This window comes from Phalacrocorax carbo, chromosome 2, assembly GCF_963921805.1.
Source record: "Phalacrocorax carbo chromosome 2, bPhaCar2.1, whole genome shotgun sequence".
NCBI classification, from domain to species: Eukaryota; Metazoa; Chordata; class Aves; order Suliformes; family Phalacrocoracidae; genus Phalacrocorax; species Phalacrocorax carbo.
Window position 1 is genome coordinate 24,291,092 of NC_087514.1, and position 20,054 is coordinate 24,311,145.

The 20,054-nt window shown below is 36.7% G+C and overlaps 1 protein-coding gene across 5 annotated transcripts in view; it reads right to left on the reverse strand.

The window, feature by feature from the left end:
• VPS13B (vacuolar protein sorting 13 homolog B) overlaps positions 1–20,054 on the reverse strand; it is a 485,884-nt gene that overhangs the window by 136,225 nt on the left and 329,605 nt on the right. The gene's annotated exons all lie outside the window — the stretch shown is intronic.

Sequence of the window (20,054 nt, forward strand, 5' to 3'; positions counted from 1 at the left end):
TGCTAACTTTTTATGCACATCTTCATGTTATGATATATTTGGAAAGAAACACACAGACATGAAACTAACTCACACAGCTTCCTTTCACACTTCAAGGTTTCAGGTCTTTAACATGAACAGTAATAGGAAACGTACGTCACCTTACAATTTAACATTCACCTTCTTACAAAGGTGCTGCAGAACATAGATTTTCAGATTTAGATGAGACTAATTCAGATGCCATTCTTTCACTAATGTCTAATGATTAAAGAATTCTGATCATAGATTGGATTTTTTTGTTTGTTTAAAACATTATAAAAATGATTAAACTACAATATGGCTATAGCTAATTCTGCTCAGCATACGACTGGTTGTAAATGTCCCGAGGATACCTTTGCAGCTCAGACTCATGCAAATTCCTTTGAAAGGGAACAGTAAACATCACTTAATTCTGTCCAATAAAATAACTTGCACCTCTTTAACATCTTTGCATCCATTTGTTTTCATACACATAGAAGGCCATTCTCATTTATGTTTAAAATCACTACTGATAAAAAAAAAAATATTCATATGAGTATTCTTGTCACTCTTCAAACAGCATGAAAAGCTCTTGAATTTCTAGAATAGGCAAATGAGTTTTTGAGAAAATACCTGCATTTGTTTCCTGTCTAAGTTTCTGGCATGGGTTACAGGATGTATCATTCCTATTAGGCAGTCTCAGATGATGCAGCATTACCTGAATTTGAAAACAGACTACAGCTGGCCAGAAAAAAATTGAAAAAGCAGGAAGGCAGCTAATATGATTAACAGCAGTAAACTTTGAAAAGTTGTGCCTCAAGGCTTAAGAGATAGGGTAGTACTAGAGTAATATTCTGGCCTCAAGAAAATCAGTATGAAATTAAGCAGCATATTTATCCCTAGTTAACCACCCAGTCCACACAAGCCACACAAGGGGCCAAAAAATGTCTACTGCTAGCTACTGAGTAACAGCTTCCCCTCAGTGGCGACACCTGCTTTGGTTTCTCACCATCCATTTCCTGATTTTCACGAAACAGATGAAAAAAAAATTGAGACTTCTATTCTGCTTTTTAATTTGGCTGAAAACACAGAACATTACACATTATTTGAGGAAGACTGATATACAGAGGGATCACATTAGCTTAATTTACTTCTAAAATAGGTTAAAACGCATGAAAATGACTGTTTCTCATGAGGGAATGCCAGGAAAAAAAGTAAGGATCCTTCCCGCAAATAAAACAGGCAAGTTCAAAATCAGAATTCCTCACTGCCCACTGACTATAACTTCAATTAACTCTTTACAGGCTTCAACTATCCTTTATCCTTTTACTCCTCAGCTTTCCCTTTAAGAAAGAAACATATTATTTTGCTTGAAAATGAAGAATTACAGAATCCATGTGTTTATAATTACTGTCAAGAATCAAGTTTTCCGCACTACCAAGCAGGTGATGTTCCATACGGGGAAGGAACTGTTACCTTTAGACAGCACGGTTATGTTGCCACAGCATCAAACTCTACTGTACACCAGCATTAGATGACTTAAAGGAGAAGATTAGTCAAGATCAAAGAATGCAGAACCCTCACTCATACATCATGTGACCTAACACTCAAACTTTCGTCTCCTCATCAGACAATTAAGAAAATCATCACTGTGACACATTCAACATCCACAGTGTGAGAAAGTCCAAGCACATGTTCTCTCACACTTCTGTTTAGGGTGAGTTTGAGCCACTGTGTTGTCTTTATTGATTTTGTCCTGCCTACATTTCAACAACCAACTATATTTGTTATTTATGGCATAACGATAACAATTCGTACATAGTTTCTGTTCTTCTAATCCTTTTTTTTCAAACTGAACCAATATGTTTTCTTGCACGCATACTATAATTTAAAAAACAGTTTGAATTTTGCACCTATTCCATAATAATATTGTTATTATCTCTATAATGAATACTTCAGATTTTTTTGGTTAATACATTAAATGATCTGAAATGATCTGAAACCCTGAGAGATTAATTACTATTAATGCGAACATAGAGGAAAATCAACACTTTGGGGTTTTTCTTTTTGTTTGTTTCTCACTGTATATTTTTTTTGTTTTGCTGTTCTAATTTATTTTTTCCAGAAAATAAAAACAGTCCCTATGAGGTATTTTCACCTGAGCTATATCCCAGCATGGCAGTTTCATTACACTTTAAGAAAGTAGGAAGTATTTAAATAGTATTGATCTGAAGCATCACAGTATTCTGATGAAATACTTGTATTTTTCCTTTAATTAACACTACAAAATACCTGTTGATGTTGAAGCAATATTCTTTTGAGTGTCCATGCAAGGAAGATTTAGAAGCATGCCTATAATTTACAAACTTTTTGCAGATTATTGTTTTGGGTAAATTCTTCCCCAGCTATACTTTATGTGAAATCTTGATATGCATGAACATCTTACCACCTTAATTTAAGTGGTCATAGAAAACGTTAAGAAAAATGTCAGAGAAATTGGTCCTAAATCAAGCACAGCCTTAAAACAGCTATGGGGTACAGCTTCCCATTTTTTCCCCTGCATAGTTTCTGTGCTTGTGGACATTAAAACCTAGCACGAAAAAAAACAGTTTCTTCCTAGCAAAAAGGAAATACACATTCAACCTATAATTTCAAGTTTGGTTTTACTATACTAAGAATTTTTTACCTTGTAAGTTTATTATCGATCTTATTTCATACGTTTATTGGTCTTTTTTAACTATGTAAGTTAGAGTTAGAATGCTTACTGAACAGAGACTTTGTTGTAAAATAAATATTTTCTTAGCTCTGTTTCTCAAAGAGAGACCATAAATCCTGTTTTTTTCACTTTAATTTTATATTTGTAGAATCTGAGTGTGAAAATGTCTTCAATACAGCCATTTTGGTTGCAAGAATCAGTTTGGAACATTTGTTCTTTTCCTATTAATTCTAGGACAGAAGCTAAAGATCACATATTTACAGCAAAACAGATTTCCCTTTGTTTCCTAGTTCTTAATTTTCCTTTTCACATTCTAAGGGTATTATTCAATTGATATGAAATGCTATCCCTCCTTATCAAAACTTCATGAGCTTTAAGGCTACAGAAGTGATTCTCCTTTACAAATCCATGTAGGGTCTACAAAGCATATTCTAGATTTAAGGCACACAGAAGTGGCCTCACTATACAGGAATGGAAGCATAAAACATCTCTTAATGCCAGTGACACAAATTAGAGCTACTCTGGAGATCTACTTGTGGTGTGTGCTTACGAACTACCACTTTCTGCAATCCTCCTCATCTGAGAAAACGTTTCACTGGGAATATTTTATTATTTCCAAAGCCATAAAATAAACACAGTGATAATAACAAAGCCTAATTTTAAGCTAACCCTTGCCAAGCTGCTTGAGAACCTCTGTCAAACTGCTTCTAATCTAAATAATCCAAATTTTGTTACTTTCTCCTCACCTTGTTTCTTAGGGCTGTTATATTATTTTTAACCTAAAGTTTTATAATGCCCATGCTTCTAAATGTACAATCGTGGAGCAGGGGGAAGGAAGCCACATTTAATGATTATTCATGCAAAAATGCAGTCCACACATCCCAAGTAATGAGATCGTTGCTAACATATTTATTCATAAATTAAGCATATTAACCAGCTGCAATAAATTGGTGATTCTCCAATTACTGTAGTGCTAACCCACCGGAAAGCATTTCATAGCCTAGATATCAAAGATACGGGACTACATGCTACATGATTTTCTGCTCCCTGAAATGAAAATTTGAAGCTTTAAAACACAGGGCAAAACTGAGTAGATATGCAAGATCCGATCAGTAACTGTGCAAACGACAGGAAAGACAAAATTCTCTTGAGAAGTATTTTCTTGGTTCACATTTCAGTACTTATTGTTTCTGGGACATTACTGTTACTGTACAGTAAGTTTGCTCTGCTTCTAGTCATTGCAACAAATTTCAAATGCATAATGAAAAAAGTCTTCAAACCCTCAGGAAGCTATCTTCACACAACATTACCTTTTTTATGTGCCAACACACTTTTGGATATCAAGACATACCTAAATTTATCTGATCTATATAAAATACAGAAACTGAGACTGTTTTGGCTTTCTAACACTGATTACCTTAGACTTCAGGAATCAAAAGACAAAAGATAAACAGCTTCTTCAAAAGAAACTTGTAAATGAGGATGCCAACTTGTCAAAGTTTCAACATACTAAAAATACTTCCAATGACACAAGCTTTCCATAAGGATACTAACCAGTCAACACAACATCTGTGCAACATGTGCATCTGCCACTTCACACTTTGGCTGTCTGGCTTCTTAAGTAGTATTATCTGGAACTTGTTTTACCAGTTTTCTGATTGTTATTATTTTTAAACAAAATACAAATGGAAAGCAAAGTTATGTTTGTTTTCAACAAAAATATGGTACTGTTTTCTTTTTCATTATCCACAGAAGTAATATATTGATAACCTCAACTGAAGTTTCATCAAATTGCTCTTCACTCAAGAGAGCTCGCTCTGTTAAAGTACCACAGGCAAGAAAGACTGCTGTAAAGTTCATTAGCTATTATTCCTTCAAATTTTATGTGTGAAACAATTATAATAGCACTTTCATACATACTTCCTGCTGATCATCATCTTTATCTTACAGTGAAATTATAACAAGAGAAGGTTGATGAGATTGCCATAATCAGAAATAAACTACAAGAGAACCTAAGAATAGTCCTGCTGGGTCAGACCAAAGGTTCTTCTAGACTCCTGTTCTCTGACAGCAGCCATAAGTGGATGCATAAGGAAAAAAGAGTAAATAAAGCAAGCACAGAGAAATACTTCTTCAGAACACTATTCCAGACTTCCTGAGCCAGCATATTACAGGCTATTATAACTTATCAGAAATGCTTTCTTTTCTTCTAATCTGCAGCGATAAAGAATTACTTACATCTTCTGCAGATATTACTGCAATGTCTCTAATGTGACAAATCAGTACACAATTTGATTCAACCAGGCTATAAAGGAATCAGCTGCTACAGATGTGTTTCCTGTGCCTTCCTTTTGGAGACCTCTCTGTTAACAATTAGTTTGCTGTAATTAGTGCGTTGCCTATTCCCCATTGAAGCCTTTGCTGATTTTGTTTGGGAAACTGTGCAGATAGGAGCCATACTTGCCCCAGCCTTTTCCATTATTGGGATGATTACAAGTAATACTCTGCTCACTATGAAATATCCAATCTTTACATTAGTTAGGCTCCAAAAATAATTTTTGTGGTAAAAGAACAAAATGCCAAAGTCAAAACAACTTTTGCTTCTCTCCCTCCCCCAGTATTAATATCATTTATTCAGGAAGCTGGTGGGTTGTCTTTGCAATTTATCAGAACGTGGGGGTTAGCCTTATGGAACATGTCACATCTGCTGATGGGGTTTACTCAAAGTGATTGGCCAAAAGCCAGGTCTAGAAGCAAAATATCATCTGGCAAGCTGATGAACACTGCTGAGGCCAGTGCTTGGGTAGCCTAGATGGAATGCTCAAAAGTCGAATACCTGGAAGCAGGTATTACAAAAGGAGAAAACATTAGCCAGCAGGTTGTACCTTGAATTTCTGAAAGAAAACAAAGATCTGCCTACACCAGCTTTGCCCCCTTTTTGCCCGGCTGAGTGACAGCTTGTGTCCATTGGCTATCAGCTCTGGATGCAAATTATGCTTGAAATATATGTCAGTTATGAATAAAAATTCCAACCAAACACTTCAGTCCCAGACTACTCTTTGTGTAACCATTTTACCAGTACATCCGAGTCTGGCCTTCACCAACTCAATTTTTAAATACAGGTTCCCCTATACTTTAACAAGAAGATTCTTTTCATGTGTTTTTGGGGAAGAAGTAATTTTTTAAGCATCAAATTTATGCAGGATCTATTGTATTCTAAAGGCTAGCAACACAGATATACTAACAGCAAGTACATTGACAAATTTTGGAAGCTTTGTTCATTGCTCAGGCAGAAATAACAGAATGCCAAAAAGGGGCATGGGAGGTCTGAGAGGAATCCCAAACAGTGACAATTTTTTGGTTTCTACTTCTACTGTGAGCAAATATTTCCATACTCACAACAACTGATTGCTGAGTGCTGCATTCATCACTGCAATTAAACACTTGTGAATGAAAAACCAGAATGATGGATGGGAAATATGATGAATTTGGCTATGATTCTTTCAAGAAATAGCTTATGCTGTTATTTATTAGTATATTAGCTATCTATCTGAATTTCAGGTTGTATGGGATAGGCTTGTTGCCTACTGAAGGGTGTATTTGGGCTAACAGAAAATAAAAAAACAGGACTATATAACCTGACAAACTGGGATTGAAGGGATAGGGAGAAATACACTGGCAGAACACAGAAAATGGGTGAAGGCTTTAGATGACATCCTCTGGAAAATAATTCAGATGTTTAACACTCCTTGAAGTTTGAAAGCAAGCATCTTGCATTCACTAGTGCAACTGATTTCTCTTCTAGAGCTACAATCCTTACAGAGATTTTGTGAAGAAAAAGTACTTGAAAGTACCTATTAAGTTCTTCAGGGAAGATACAAAATAACTGTGCTTTGGATTCTTAATTACCTCCAATATCGAGTTATTAGACAGGAACATTCTTTAAGGTAAATTTAAGCAAAATTATTATTTGTGTAGAAATTACTATTTTTTCAAAAGTCTAGCCTTACCCTGAAGCTCATGGAAGAGTACTTTGTGCAGAAAATAGTTGGTAATGACTTCAATGGCCATATCTGATCGAGGAGTATAAGATTTACTGACTTGCAGTAAGATGTGTTATCCATGCATGCCTACATGGACAGCCGCAGACCAAGATGAGTGTTCATTTGTATTTAATTTCTTTTTCAAAGTAGAATTCCTGTATTTTCCACTTCTAAATGCTACTATGACAAATAGATGCTCTTTTGCCAAAAATCTCCAGGTGGTAAGTGAAGGACACCAGGAAATGGATTTGCCAGACTAAGAAATAAACTCCTTGAGAACTCACCTGTTCTATCACTGATCAGCAGTAAAACTAGTTATCATTTATATTGGAAAGAGTTTTACCAGAATATTAAAAATTCTTTTAAGAATGAGGAAATATTGTCCTTTTATTAACATTGCACCTATAATCTTAGGTGCATCACTGAACAAAATCAGGACATCAATTGCCCTTCACTCTTATATTTGTATTTCTTTTCCTAACACTTCTGTTCCTGTTCTCCATGTGCAGGTATTATATCTTCTTGTAAGAATTTGGCATATATTAATTCTGAAAAAGTGAATAATTATGAAAAGGCAGCAACATTCTTTGCCCCTCAGGTAATTTATCAAACACCACATATGTGTCCATACTTTAAAACTGTCAAGCAGATCAAAGCAATATTCTTTGCAATAATAGACCATACTTTATGAAGAAGTCAGTACAATAGGTCTACTGTACATCAAAGATGAATTTATAAGAGAGTATAAAGCTAGGGCTTATAATAAGTAAAAACACAGCACTGGCAACCTGGCATGGAACTCTTTACAGAGTATTAAAACACTTAAAGAAAAAAAAAATTTACCCGTAAATCATAGCTTCTTTATTATTTTTGTCTACACTAATCTTTACAACATTGCCCTATAAATCACCAAATATAGTCCATTTGGAAATCACACCTTTAAAGTTTAAACAAGGGGTTGCTACTTTGATGACTGTCTATATTTATATAACCAAAGCATAAAACAGAACCACAATGTATTCTAATTTTGAGGCAGGAGACAATTATTTAATCCTTCTATTTATGAAGATCTTCCAGTGAAATCAAGCTTCCTAAGATTAATGATGTTTATAGTTATTCAACAGTCCTCAGGATTTGACTAGTCAAATATCTGGAAGAGAGTGAAGTTTTTTCACATCTTAAATGATGCTTTTTTCCCCCAATTTTTCCCATTCTTCTCCTTCAATACACATGAAGAAAATTCTTCCAATGAGATTCAAAGCCAGTATATATCCACTGTATTTTCTCTTTATTCTTCCAGTTTTTAAATATAGTTAGCTATTTCACGTGTGGTTTCCAGACAAAAGGGAAAAGAGGTAACACAGACTGCCACTCTGACACTTGGGCATTAACAGCAATTATTGAATTTCTAAAGTCATAGATTGCCATTTTTAAACAGGAAATAAGATGTGCTTTTTTAACTGGAAGAGAATTACTTATTGGAAAAGTTTATGAATTACTATAGTGGACTCTATCACAGAGTTATTTATTGTCTTAAGAAAAATTATTTATGGAACAATCATATAAAAATCTCTTTAATTAAAAATCTCTCATCTAGAGATGAATTAATTGAAGGAAATTAGTGGACAGCAGGTTGACTGCGAGCCAGCAGTGTGCCCTTGTGGTCAAGAAGGCCAATGGTATCCTGGGCTGTATTAAAAGGAGTGTGGCCAGCAGGTCGAGGGAGGTTATCCTCCCCCTCTACTCTGCCCTAGTGAGGCCATATTTGAGTCCTGTGTTCAGTTTTGGGCTCCACTCCCCAGTTTAAGGACAGGGAACTGCTTGTGCAAGTCCAGCAGAGAGCCACAAAGATGATCAGAGGGCTGGAGCATCTCCCCATGAGGAAAGGCTGAGACACCTGAGTTTGTTCAGCCTGGAGAAGAGAAGGCTGAGGGGGAACCTTCTCAATACCTAGAAATATCTAAAAGGTGGGTGTCAAGAGGATGGGACTAGGCTCTTTTCAATAGTGCCTAACGACAGGACAAGGGGCAATGGGCACAAGCTGGAACACAGGAAGTTCTACCTAAACATGAGAAAAAACTCCTTTCCTGTGAGGGTGCCAGAGCAGGGGCACAGGCTGCCCAGGGAGGCTGTGGCGTCTCCTTCCCTGGAGACATTCAAAACCCGCCTGGAGGCGTTCCTGTGCTCCCTGCTCTGGGTGTGCCTGCTCCAGCAGGGGGGTTGGACGAGATGATCTCCAGAGGTCCCTTCCAACGCCTGCCATCTGTGATTCTGTGAAATCTTATGGTCTGAGGTAATTCCAATCACAGTGATCTCCACTGTCACCTTAATCAAAGATTCTATAAAACTCTGAATTATCAGAAATTCCTAAAGATAGAAAAGCTAGCACACCTGTCAGCTTTGCTTCCAATGTTAGACAACTTTCCAATGGACATCCTCTTTATTTGCCCAAGTCAGTTTTAATGCAATTTCCTTCAGCCTTAACACTAACTACTTGTCTCATTTAGGGTAATCATATGGCTTATTTGTCTGACACCCCTATTTATTTTCCAATTAATGTTTTTAATGTCATTTTGGCAATTTATCTCTTTTCATTAAAGTTTGTTACATCTCCTAATTTGCTTAAGTTCATAAATCAGTAAAAATTCCAGTCATTCATTCTACCTTAAACAGTGACTAAAATTGAACAAACCCATTATCAATACCAATCCTTCAAAGCCCACTTGATGCCTCCAACAGAAGCCATGTGCACTGATGATTAGATAATCCCTTAATGAAGTCAGACTCACTGTGACTGATGAAACAGTGTCATTCAATGTACCCATGCTTGGAAAAAATTAAGAGCAAGTGGATTGGCTTAAGCTATTGAATTAATTATTGGTCATTTATTGAATAGGCACCTGTTATGATCTAATATCATTCTAAATTACAATGCTAACTCTTGAAAGGAGAAAGTTAAGAACAACTCTTGGCACTTGGAAGATTATAGTAGGCTAATCAGTAAGTTAAACAAAAGTCTAACAATCCTTATTATTCCGGTTATATAGTCGTAATAAAATATTCCAGAAATTCAGCAATGTCAAAGCTTCAACTCTTACAATTTCACTAATAGAGCAACTACAACTTAAAACTACATTTTGATCTTATATTCAAGACACAGGTACAGAATTCTGTTTTTAATTGTAATGTTCTGATAAAAACTAACGACTTTCAGTATTATGTCTTCTAGCCTTACTTTAAAATTTTTTTTATATCAGTAGGATCAGAGATTAATCCACCTAGTTGAATTCACACTGAGAAGGAAAAACACCTTCTGAGAAGTCATAGTCTTACTAACTGAATAACTGCAGTTTACAGACGTACCTTAATCCAGTGGGTTTTAAGACCCACATAGAGATTGTTCCAAATTATAAACATATTTAAAGTAAAACTCAGACATACTATAAAAGATATAATTCTAATTATTGAGAGAAGCTGGCAGCAGAGCCTGGTTTTATCTAAATACTTACAGGCAGAGATAGAGTTTTATTTCCTGCACTATTAAATGTTCTTTGTAACCTTTCAATAATTATACTTACTTTTAAAACCCTTCAGATGTCTTTGCAGAAAGCACATAATGATCTCCTGAGTACTGTCAAATCAACACATGCTAAACTTGTGTCTAGCTTTGTCAGATAATCTAGTGGTAAGAAAGAACTAGGAAAGCTCTTCCCTTTTAAGCCTAAAGACCAAAATTATAAATTCAGCTTCCAAGACTGCCTTGAAGAACTGATTGCAAGAGACTGTTAGTAGTAACAAAAGCAAAGAAATGTAAAGACATAGAAGTATTTTAATACTGGCCTAATTTGAGGGTCAATATTAATTTTTATACATTGTAAATACAGAGGTAAAATTGAAAAGGAATCCAAGAGATCCTCTCTAGCAGATATTAAGTAATACCCATGTTTTTAAAAACAGGAAAAAACCAGTATGGTCACTTATGCTAGGAAAGTTTTGCTGACTATAATAAAAAAATAATTTCAGGATGTGACCTCTGCTCTATCTCCTTATTTCAGAGAGTCTTTAAAAAGCAGGGCCTACATTTTTTAGGTTTCTGAAGGTATTGGTAGGAACATAAAGATATTAGGCAGAGAAAGACTTGTTATTTATTGTCTGCATGCTTTTTAAGGGGAGAAAAAGAATTTGTTCATCCTACTTTTGCACCAAAGTGGACCTGCATTAGAAATATCATTAATATAGCAATATACATTACTAGAATATAATTGCCCTAATTGGAGTGGTAATAAAAGTAACTTCTCTTCCCATTTACTCCAAGTACCAGTGCACTTTATGAAGAGTAAGACAAACCTCAGATAATCTATACTAGTAGCTTCTTAGTCATGTTTTCAAGCACTGAGAAATTATAAGAAATATCTATTATTAAAGACCCTAATTAAATTAATTAAATTATAATTACATAATTATAATTAATTAATTATAATTAAAGACCCTAAATTACAGATGTATACTGACCTCACAAAAGATTGTAAAGTATGTAGAACATGTACATGGCATGTTTTATACGTTACTGTGCTGGTTTTGGCTGAGAAGGGGTTAATTCTCCTCACTGTGGGGGTCGGCTACCTTTCCAGCTTCCCGCGCTCTGCCGCATGGCGGGGGGGGCTGGGAGGGGCAGGGCCATGGTGGGGACGGCTGACCCCGACTGGCCAATGGCAGGTTCATTCCATACCATGTGACACCATGACCAATACATTGAGGGGGGGGCAGTTGCAGCGCCAGCGCGGAGGCGGCGCGGGCAGTTTGTTCCGGCGGTTCGTTCCCCCTCTCCCCTCCCTTCCCCCCCCCTTCCCCCGGGGCTTTGCGCCTCTCGTTGTTCTCCTTTACATTGCATTTCTACTGTTGTTTTCTTTTAATTTTAATTATTAAACTGTTCTTATCCCAACCCACAAGCGTTACCCTTCTGATTCTCTCTCCCATCTACTGGTGGGGGAGCAAGCGAGCGACTGTGTGGGGCTGAGCTGCCGCTAAACCACGACAGTTACCTAGCACATATCACCACGGGTTGAAACATAGTTAATTCATATCCAGAGTGAGATCCCAACAGAAACTGGTAAAAGTATTTTGTGCTGAAAACTTATTCATTGTAATATCGTTGATTCATACTCATTTGCTACAAGTCAACAAGAACACTGGGAAAAGGCAACCATTGCATTCTTCCCCTTCTCTTTAGAGAAAGAACATCAGTGCTCACAGCCAGACATGTAATGACATTCCCATGTTATTTATTCCCACAAATAATGAGCTGCACACATGCTTTTTTTGTGTCGGATTATTGCCTTTCCATCACTTGAACCTAAAGTTCTTAACTTTATTTGAAACCCAGATTTAGACCACCATGCTGCCACAGGAGGCTAGGGGAGGAAAAGCACAAAGACAAATTTCCTATTTGTCTAAAACCTTAAAAACCCCACAATTGCTTCCCTGACTCCAAAGGTCAAATGTTTATTAACACACCAAAACAGGCAGCTGCAAACTAAGGGTATTTCCAGTCTTGATTACTTGACTGTTTAAAACCCCATCTATAAATTTATCATAATCATGTACAGATTATTATTATAATTTATAATCTGAAATTTTACACTTCAAACGCGTGTATGTACATACAGTCCAGGGCTAATGGCAGGGATCGAAAAAAAAAATCCATTTACTACAACCATGATATTTTAAAAAGATAAATTACTTGTACCCCATTAGATTACTGTTAGATTTTTACTGCTAGTACATTGAGACAAAATTTAGTTACATAGTTTTAAGATTTTCGATGTGACTTAGAAACAGAAATTACTCTGTTTTTCAATACAATGTCCACTACTAAAAGAATGCACACACTTGGAAAACCCTACATTTCTCTATAAAACATTAATTATGTCAGCTGAAATGCCGGGATGAGTGTGCATTTATGTAAAATTTATATAAGAAAATCAGCTCTATTTTCAGTGTGCGAGACACGTGTGTAACATCCATGGTACCTAATGCAAAACATCAAAAGAAAAAATGTTTTCCTTCCAGCAACTGGTGGCAAGCAGGTCATATCCCTTTATGGTACTAAACATCTGTTGGGCGTGAATTAATTTCAGTGGCATCGGTTTTCTTAATGACCGATGTGACAAAATTGTGATAAAATGTGGATAGCCACCTGCTTTCAATCTGCTTAAATCCAGTCCCTTGGAAAGCTTTCCACCCCTTTCCTCACTATATCCTCATTTACACATTAAAAAAGGCAAATTAATTATTAATTACATCACAGTAAAACTTCAACTCAGATTAATATGGACAGGAATATTCATGAATGTCAGTTTTGTCACTGCAAATTTTTTTTAAACATACTAAACTTGCTTGCATAAAGGATGCTTAATTTTTTTTCCTCTAAAAGTAAAAACCAAAGAAGCTTTTCAACTCCTGCTGTTGAAGAACCACACAATGGCTGTTCAACTCAGCTATTAAAAGACTGCTTTCTTTGCAACAAAACAGGTTAAATACTTAAGATAAAGCTCTCCGGGCATGAGCCCCAGTCAGGTGCAACAGAGCGAGGAGGTGCTGAGAAACATGATGGTTCTGTGAAGTTTGTTCACAGCTGATGCTTTAGGGACCAACGAATAAACGTATCAGCAGTAGGCTCTCTTCTCACAAGTAATTATACTACTGACAAGTAATTATATTACTTGCCAGAAGTAATGACAAGATAATTGTAATTGTGAGAAGCATTATTAAAAGATAATTCATTAACAATTTATACTATGGTTATGATTTATGATTACTTGATACTAATAAATAAAAAAGCCATTTACTGTTGGTAAATCCACATGGCCCAGGCCATCTTAATACACTGAGGTTCCTCTTAATCTAATAAAGAGAGATTTACCTGTTTAATGATTTTTAGGCTTCGGAGAACACAATTCACTAATTTTTGCCATTTTAACTAAGTGTAGCTTATTTTTTTTTAAAATCCAGGGCAGATTAATAGAATTTACTGAGCTCAAAATAACATAAAGTAGAAATTGGTAGGGGACTGTCATGATCGGTTAGAGCGTATAACATTAGAACCAGTTCAATCATAAAACCACAGCAGGTAGTCTTCTCCTGGTATGAAAAAATCAGTGAAATGACCCCGGCTCAACATCTTTTTGTCACATCCTTTGGTGGTGTTATACACCTAATAATATTTTTCCTAACAGCCAAATTTGAATAATATTTCCTTTAATTTTTAATTATATAACTCCTTGTATCTATAATTCTTTACACAACCCTAGATGATTCTACTTCAGCCTTGATGTTTGCACTTCTCAAATATTTGTGGCTTCACAATTCCAAAACATTCATCTCACAGCCAAGGTATATTTATTTGATGCTTACGATCCACTCCCTGCCCCATAAATCATACCCAGAATCCCCAAATATTTTGTTGTCTTTCTTTGGAAAACTGGTTAGCTTCAAAGGGCTGCTTGATGGAAGACCTGTCATCAGGCCACATAGCTGACACCCTTGAGTGCTCACCTTGCTGGAGAAAGAATCAGCAGGGAGGCCTACAGAAAGAGTGCTAGATAGAAGCAGAAAAAGAGGCAAGCTTTATATATTCATAGTTTTTACTTGGACATTTACTGCAGGCAGTAGAAAATATTGGCTCTGAAAAAATGCAAAGCATTGCTAAAGTATCAAAAAACATGAAGACAGCTGAATGACAAAGCTAAGATGAACAACGCGAAGCTTCAGACTGACATGCCTCGACCTTCCTCAGAATACACAAAGCCGATATCTAACATATTACCTGATGATAAAATGGCTGGGTCTGTGGACAAGGGTAGAGCAGTGGATGACATCTACCTCAACTTTGGCAAGGCTTTTAACAGTTCCACAATATTCTTGTATCCAAGTTTGGACATTACATTCTGGATGGATGAACTACCAGATGGATAAAAAACTAGTTGAATGATTATGCTCAGAGGGTACTGATTAAGGGGAAGCAATGAATATGCACAAGGGCAGGGCTGCTATCCACAGAGTAGATGAATGAGTCAAATAGGAACCTTAGGATGTTAAATGAGGAGAAATGTAAAGTCCCATACCTGGGCTGGAAGAACCTCAGCAATGATACAAGCTGGTTGCAGGACAGTCCTGGTGGACATGAGCCAGTGATGTATCTGGGGAGCAAAGGTGGCCAGCGGTATCTTGGACTGTATTGGCAGAAGCCTGAGTAGACTGAGGGAAGTGATTATCGACCTTTACTCAGGACTTGCTGAGATCACATCTGGAATACTCTGTCCAGTTTTGGTCCTCACAGTACAAGAAAAATAACAACTGAGCTCACCAGAGGGCAAAATTCCAATTTGATATTAGGATATTTTATTTTTTTTTTAACCATTTGGGTGGTCAACTAGGCTGCCCAGGCAGGTTGTGTAATTTCTGTCTTCAGAGGCATTCAAGACTTGACTGAAGCCCCAGAGCAACCGGATCTGATTAGGCCTGCTGTGAGCAGGGGCCTGGAATATATGAACTCTGTAGGTCCCTTCCAACATAATTATTCCATGATTCTGTCCTACCTTAAGTTTTGCATGCTAAAAAGCAAATCAATGGTAACTATACACATATGCATAAATGTGTTTGAACCGACACTAACAGGAAACAAATACAATGAGGTGAATATACAATTCACCACTATTTACTTTAAAGAAGGCCTTATACTATAAAAATGGCTTCCTGAAAACAGATTAAACACCACATATTTAAATGTGGTTGAACAGCTTGCCTGCAGGAAAGACACACAATCAAGATTATTACCTTAATTAGTAATAATGGGAGTGCTTAAAGACAAGACAAGCAAATACACTCATTGCCTTAAGTCACTGTCATACAAAATTCCATTCATAATCTGAGTTCCAATCTAACTTTCTTTTTGTCTCCTAGCTATGGTGCTCAAAAGACCCTTCAGACCTTAAATTTCCCTAAACCTTTTCACTAAATCTGAAAAATGATTCTGTGTATTCTATATGCTGGATTGTTTTTTCTTCAAAAAGACTAAATCTCTACTAACAATGCAGAATTTTCAATCAGCTGGACACCTTCAGAAACAATAATTTTTTGCAAATTTCAGTAGTCCATGGTCAAATCTGTAAAAATTCAAATGCTTTCTAGGACTTCTTTAAATATTTCATCCACGGTGTCTTTAAAGTGGCACCAATGCATTAAAAAAGAGCGAAGAATTTACCACACTTGTTCTCTTCCCACTTTTAGGCAACTCTTGAATCCTACAGCTTCTGTTACAGTTCATTTTTCTGTATTGAAGTACACTTTAACAGATACATTCTTGTCAAAGATTTTGTTGCCTACCTCTATATTTACATTATTCTAGCAGAAAAAAGGACAATCAATAAACCAAATTTCATTTACAGCCAGTTATCTCAAGAAATTTGAGGTATTCCTTTACCCTCTTTCCTATTCAGAGAATGCCTGTGCGCACTAATTTTACGCACTTTTGTTTATTGTGTGGTTCCTCATTCATTCACAAGTCCCTGAAGAGAAGCAGTGTACGTGCACAGATTCTGAATATCTTTGAAAATAACTGAACAAGTACTTAATGCAAACAGTTCAGTGGTGTAAATTCATGTACAAATACCACAATAACATTTATTCAAATATATGTAAAAATGTCTCTTCTGTTCCTTTCAACTTAAAAAAAAGGATCACTGCCATGCTATCTTGGGGCAGGTTTCGAAGACATATTTCATACATTCTGATTTCAAAATACAAACTTTCTTGGTTTTTCCACTCCAGTTTGCACTTTCTCATGGGGAATATAGTTTCTCCTGTTTCTTCCTACTCTTCTGTAATAATGCTTAGGCATCTAATAGAAATATTGGTGAAAATCCTCAAATGCTATGAACCAGAATCTCTAAATCTGCAAAGAAAATAGACACTGTGGGAAAAACCATCTTAAAGCTATTTTCTATGAATTGTGTTGCTGAATATGACTGTCTTGAGAGGAGAAACAGCACAGGTTCTGTGTATCACTCTGACCTGCATAACAGCCTAGGTAATTTGCAATACTTTAGGAAAGCCTTTGGAGGATGGATAACCTCAGCTCAATTTTTCTCTTTAAATACCACACAGAACATATCCAAAGGTGTTTGAGGAACTAGCCAGTGCCACTGCTGGGACTCTCCTTCTCATATGTGAAAGGACATATTGTCTGCCAGTCTTTCATGTCTGGAAAACAGTAAATGTCATGCCGATCTTCAGAAAGAGCAAGGAAGAGAACCCAGTGAACCTACTTGATAGTCAGCCCCATTGTAGACCCTGAGAAGGTGACAGAACACATTTTCAGAGAAGTCAATTCCAGGCACTTGAAGGACAAAAAGGAGTTTGGGAACAAACAACACGTATTTACCAAAAGACAAATCATGCCGTACCACAATCTGATTGCCTTCTATGATAAGATGACTGATTCTGTGGATAGACTACTGGATGCCGTTTGCTTTGACCTTAGCAAAGTTTGGATTGTCTTCCACAGCAGACTTGTATCCAAACTGTTGGATCCGAGTGTGAACTGAATGGCTGGACAACAAGGTAGGTAAAAAAACACACTGGACCACTAAGATCAGAGAGTAATGGTCACTGTTCCAAAGTGTAGCTGAACTCTAGTTAGAGTGACACTCCTCGAGGTTTGATGATGTTTACTGTCTTTTTTTAAAGACCTTGGCAATGATACAGAACTTACCCAAAGAAAGTTCACAGATGACACCAAACTGGTGGGAGTTGTTTATACACTGAGGGGTAGGGCTGCCATTCAGAGGGACATTGACAAAATGAAGGAACGGTGTACAGAAGCCTCATGAAGTTCAAAGGTAAATGCAAATTCCTGCACCTGAGATGGAAAAATCCCAAACCAAATAGAGGCTGGAGACCAGCTGCTACAGAACAGCTTTGCATAAAAGATCCCAAGGGTGCTGGTGGACAACAAATTGATCATGTGATAGCAGCATGCCCCTGTAGTGTTGAAGTCTAAGCACTTACTGGGCAGTATTAACAACAGCATAACCACCAGATCAGAGGTGAGGTTATTTCCTTTTATTAGATGATTTTGAGTCCACAACTAGAGTACTGTCTCTAGCTTTGAGCTCAACAATAGAAGAAAAACATTGACAAACTTGAGTGGGCAGAGGATCATCAAGAGGGTTAGACAGGTTAAAGCACAGGATTTATGAGGAGAGGGTGAGAGAGCTAAGTTTGTTCAGATGGAAAAAGAGAAAGCTAAGGATGGCAGGGTTATGAAGAAAATGAAGTCAGACTGCTCTTGGACATGTACAGCGAAGTATTGAGAGGCAATGGTTAAAAGTTGTATCAAGCAAAATTCTGAATCGACATAAGGACAAAAACTTTCCAGAGTGAGTGTAGTTAAGCACAGGACAATTACCCAGAAGGGCAGTGCAACCTCCTTCCTTGGAGAAAAAGATTTGACTGAACAATGCGCTGAAAAGCCTGATCTAGCTTTGACATTAGTGTTCTTTTGAGCAAAAGAATGGGGTCTCCAGAGGCATCTTCCAGCCTATATTATGTTTTAATTCTTGCAATGAAATAATTAGCAGGTATTAAGTATGAATAGCCATGTGCAGGCTCCAGACTTCATTCATTGAGATGAAGACAGCAGCGTACAACGTGTATCGTATTTCTCTCTGCCGACTGAAGAAGAAACATGAGGATAACAATAAATGTGCACATATTAGAGGGTGGGGTGGCTTCATATAGGCACATGAGACTACACAACACTGAAGAAAGAACTGGACAAAAAGCAACCAGCTATTGGATTTTACATTTTCAGTACAGTGAATCGCGATGCAGTTCTATAACTTATTAAAGAGAAGACAAACACCATGTTGAACAAGAAATTCTCCCATTACTCATTAGAGGAGATATCAATAATGCAAGGGAGATATCAGTGAAGAACAAATAGATATCTTGGGATGTAATCGACAAAAAGCTTTTTGAAATTACGTCGTAAATTGCTTTTAAATTTGTACAGTCCACATCAGTCGTGCAGCGCATGTGCACAGCGCCATGTCAGGATTAAAATTCTTGGCATCCATTCAAATATTCTGATTCTATCCATCCCACACAATGGGAAAACAGTGCTCTGCAAATTATTTATTGAAGATATTCCCATATATACTTATTTATAATGTTCACCTCCAAATGAGGCCCTGTGTCTGCAAAGTATCCAAGGAAAAGAAAGATACACTGCATTTCTTTTCTACATCTTTCATGTTTCAACAAGATAATGAAACAATGCCCTTCATTTCCCTCTATCCTTGGCAAGGGATAAAGGAGGGAGGGATGATGTGATGCCTAGATTAGCAGGATAGAAACAACTTCTGGGGTTTTGACAGAGGGAGGAGAGAGGAATACGAGTGCTTTGGCTGCTCTAGAGCATTCCCTACTTCCGCCCAGACTCACATGCATGTTGAATCTGTGAGATTCAGGAAAGGAAGAATGAAAGTTTCTTCAGTTCTCCCATTAGCTAGAATCTTGGAAATGCAGAGTTGATTGTATCTTGCTCTTTCACTCTCCGTAACTCTTGTTCTTATTTGTGAAAATTTCATAATGAATCCAACAACCATTTCATTGGAATTAATGCCTTGTCACATATTAACTTTTACTGTCTTTAAAAGATGCTGTCAGCCTGACTTTTGGTTTTGAAGACACAAAATACATATTTTTTTCTTATGGCAAAGTTTTCATTTTCTTTTCTCCTATCTTTTTTCTCTATCAGCCCAGAAATTTAATAATTTAAACTTACAAGCTTGTCACAGTTAGTGACTGGCCTTTTAATGCAAACTGAGGTATCAACTTTGAGAAATAAAGAATGACAAATTCAAGAGATAGTTGCTGAACACTGTAAAATTCCAGAAAAAAAGGAAAGATTAATTGTTTAGAAGATGAAGGACCCTTCTTGATGTACCATCACCATTCTTATTGAAGAAGGATGAGAATATTCAGAGATGGATTGAATCTTAGGGACTTGAGTGAAGACAGTTAATGTGAGCAGTGGTTATGCGGCACAGGGAAAATTTTATAGTTTACTGGTTTTAGCGAAGCACACAGTGTAGTATGTGAACTCATAAGAAGATGCCAAAGCTTCAAGAGAAGTTAAAATCAAATGACAGACCACCTCAAAAACCTACTCCAAAACTGATTTCCTTCACTGTTTACACAAGATAATTCTCCTTGTACATAAGATGTTGCAGAAT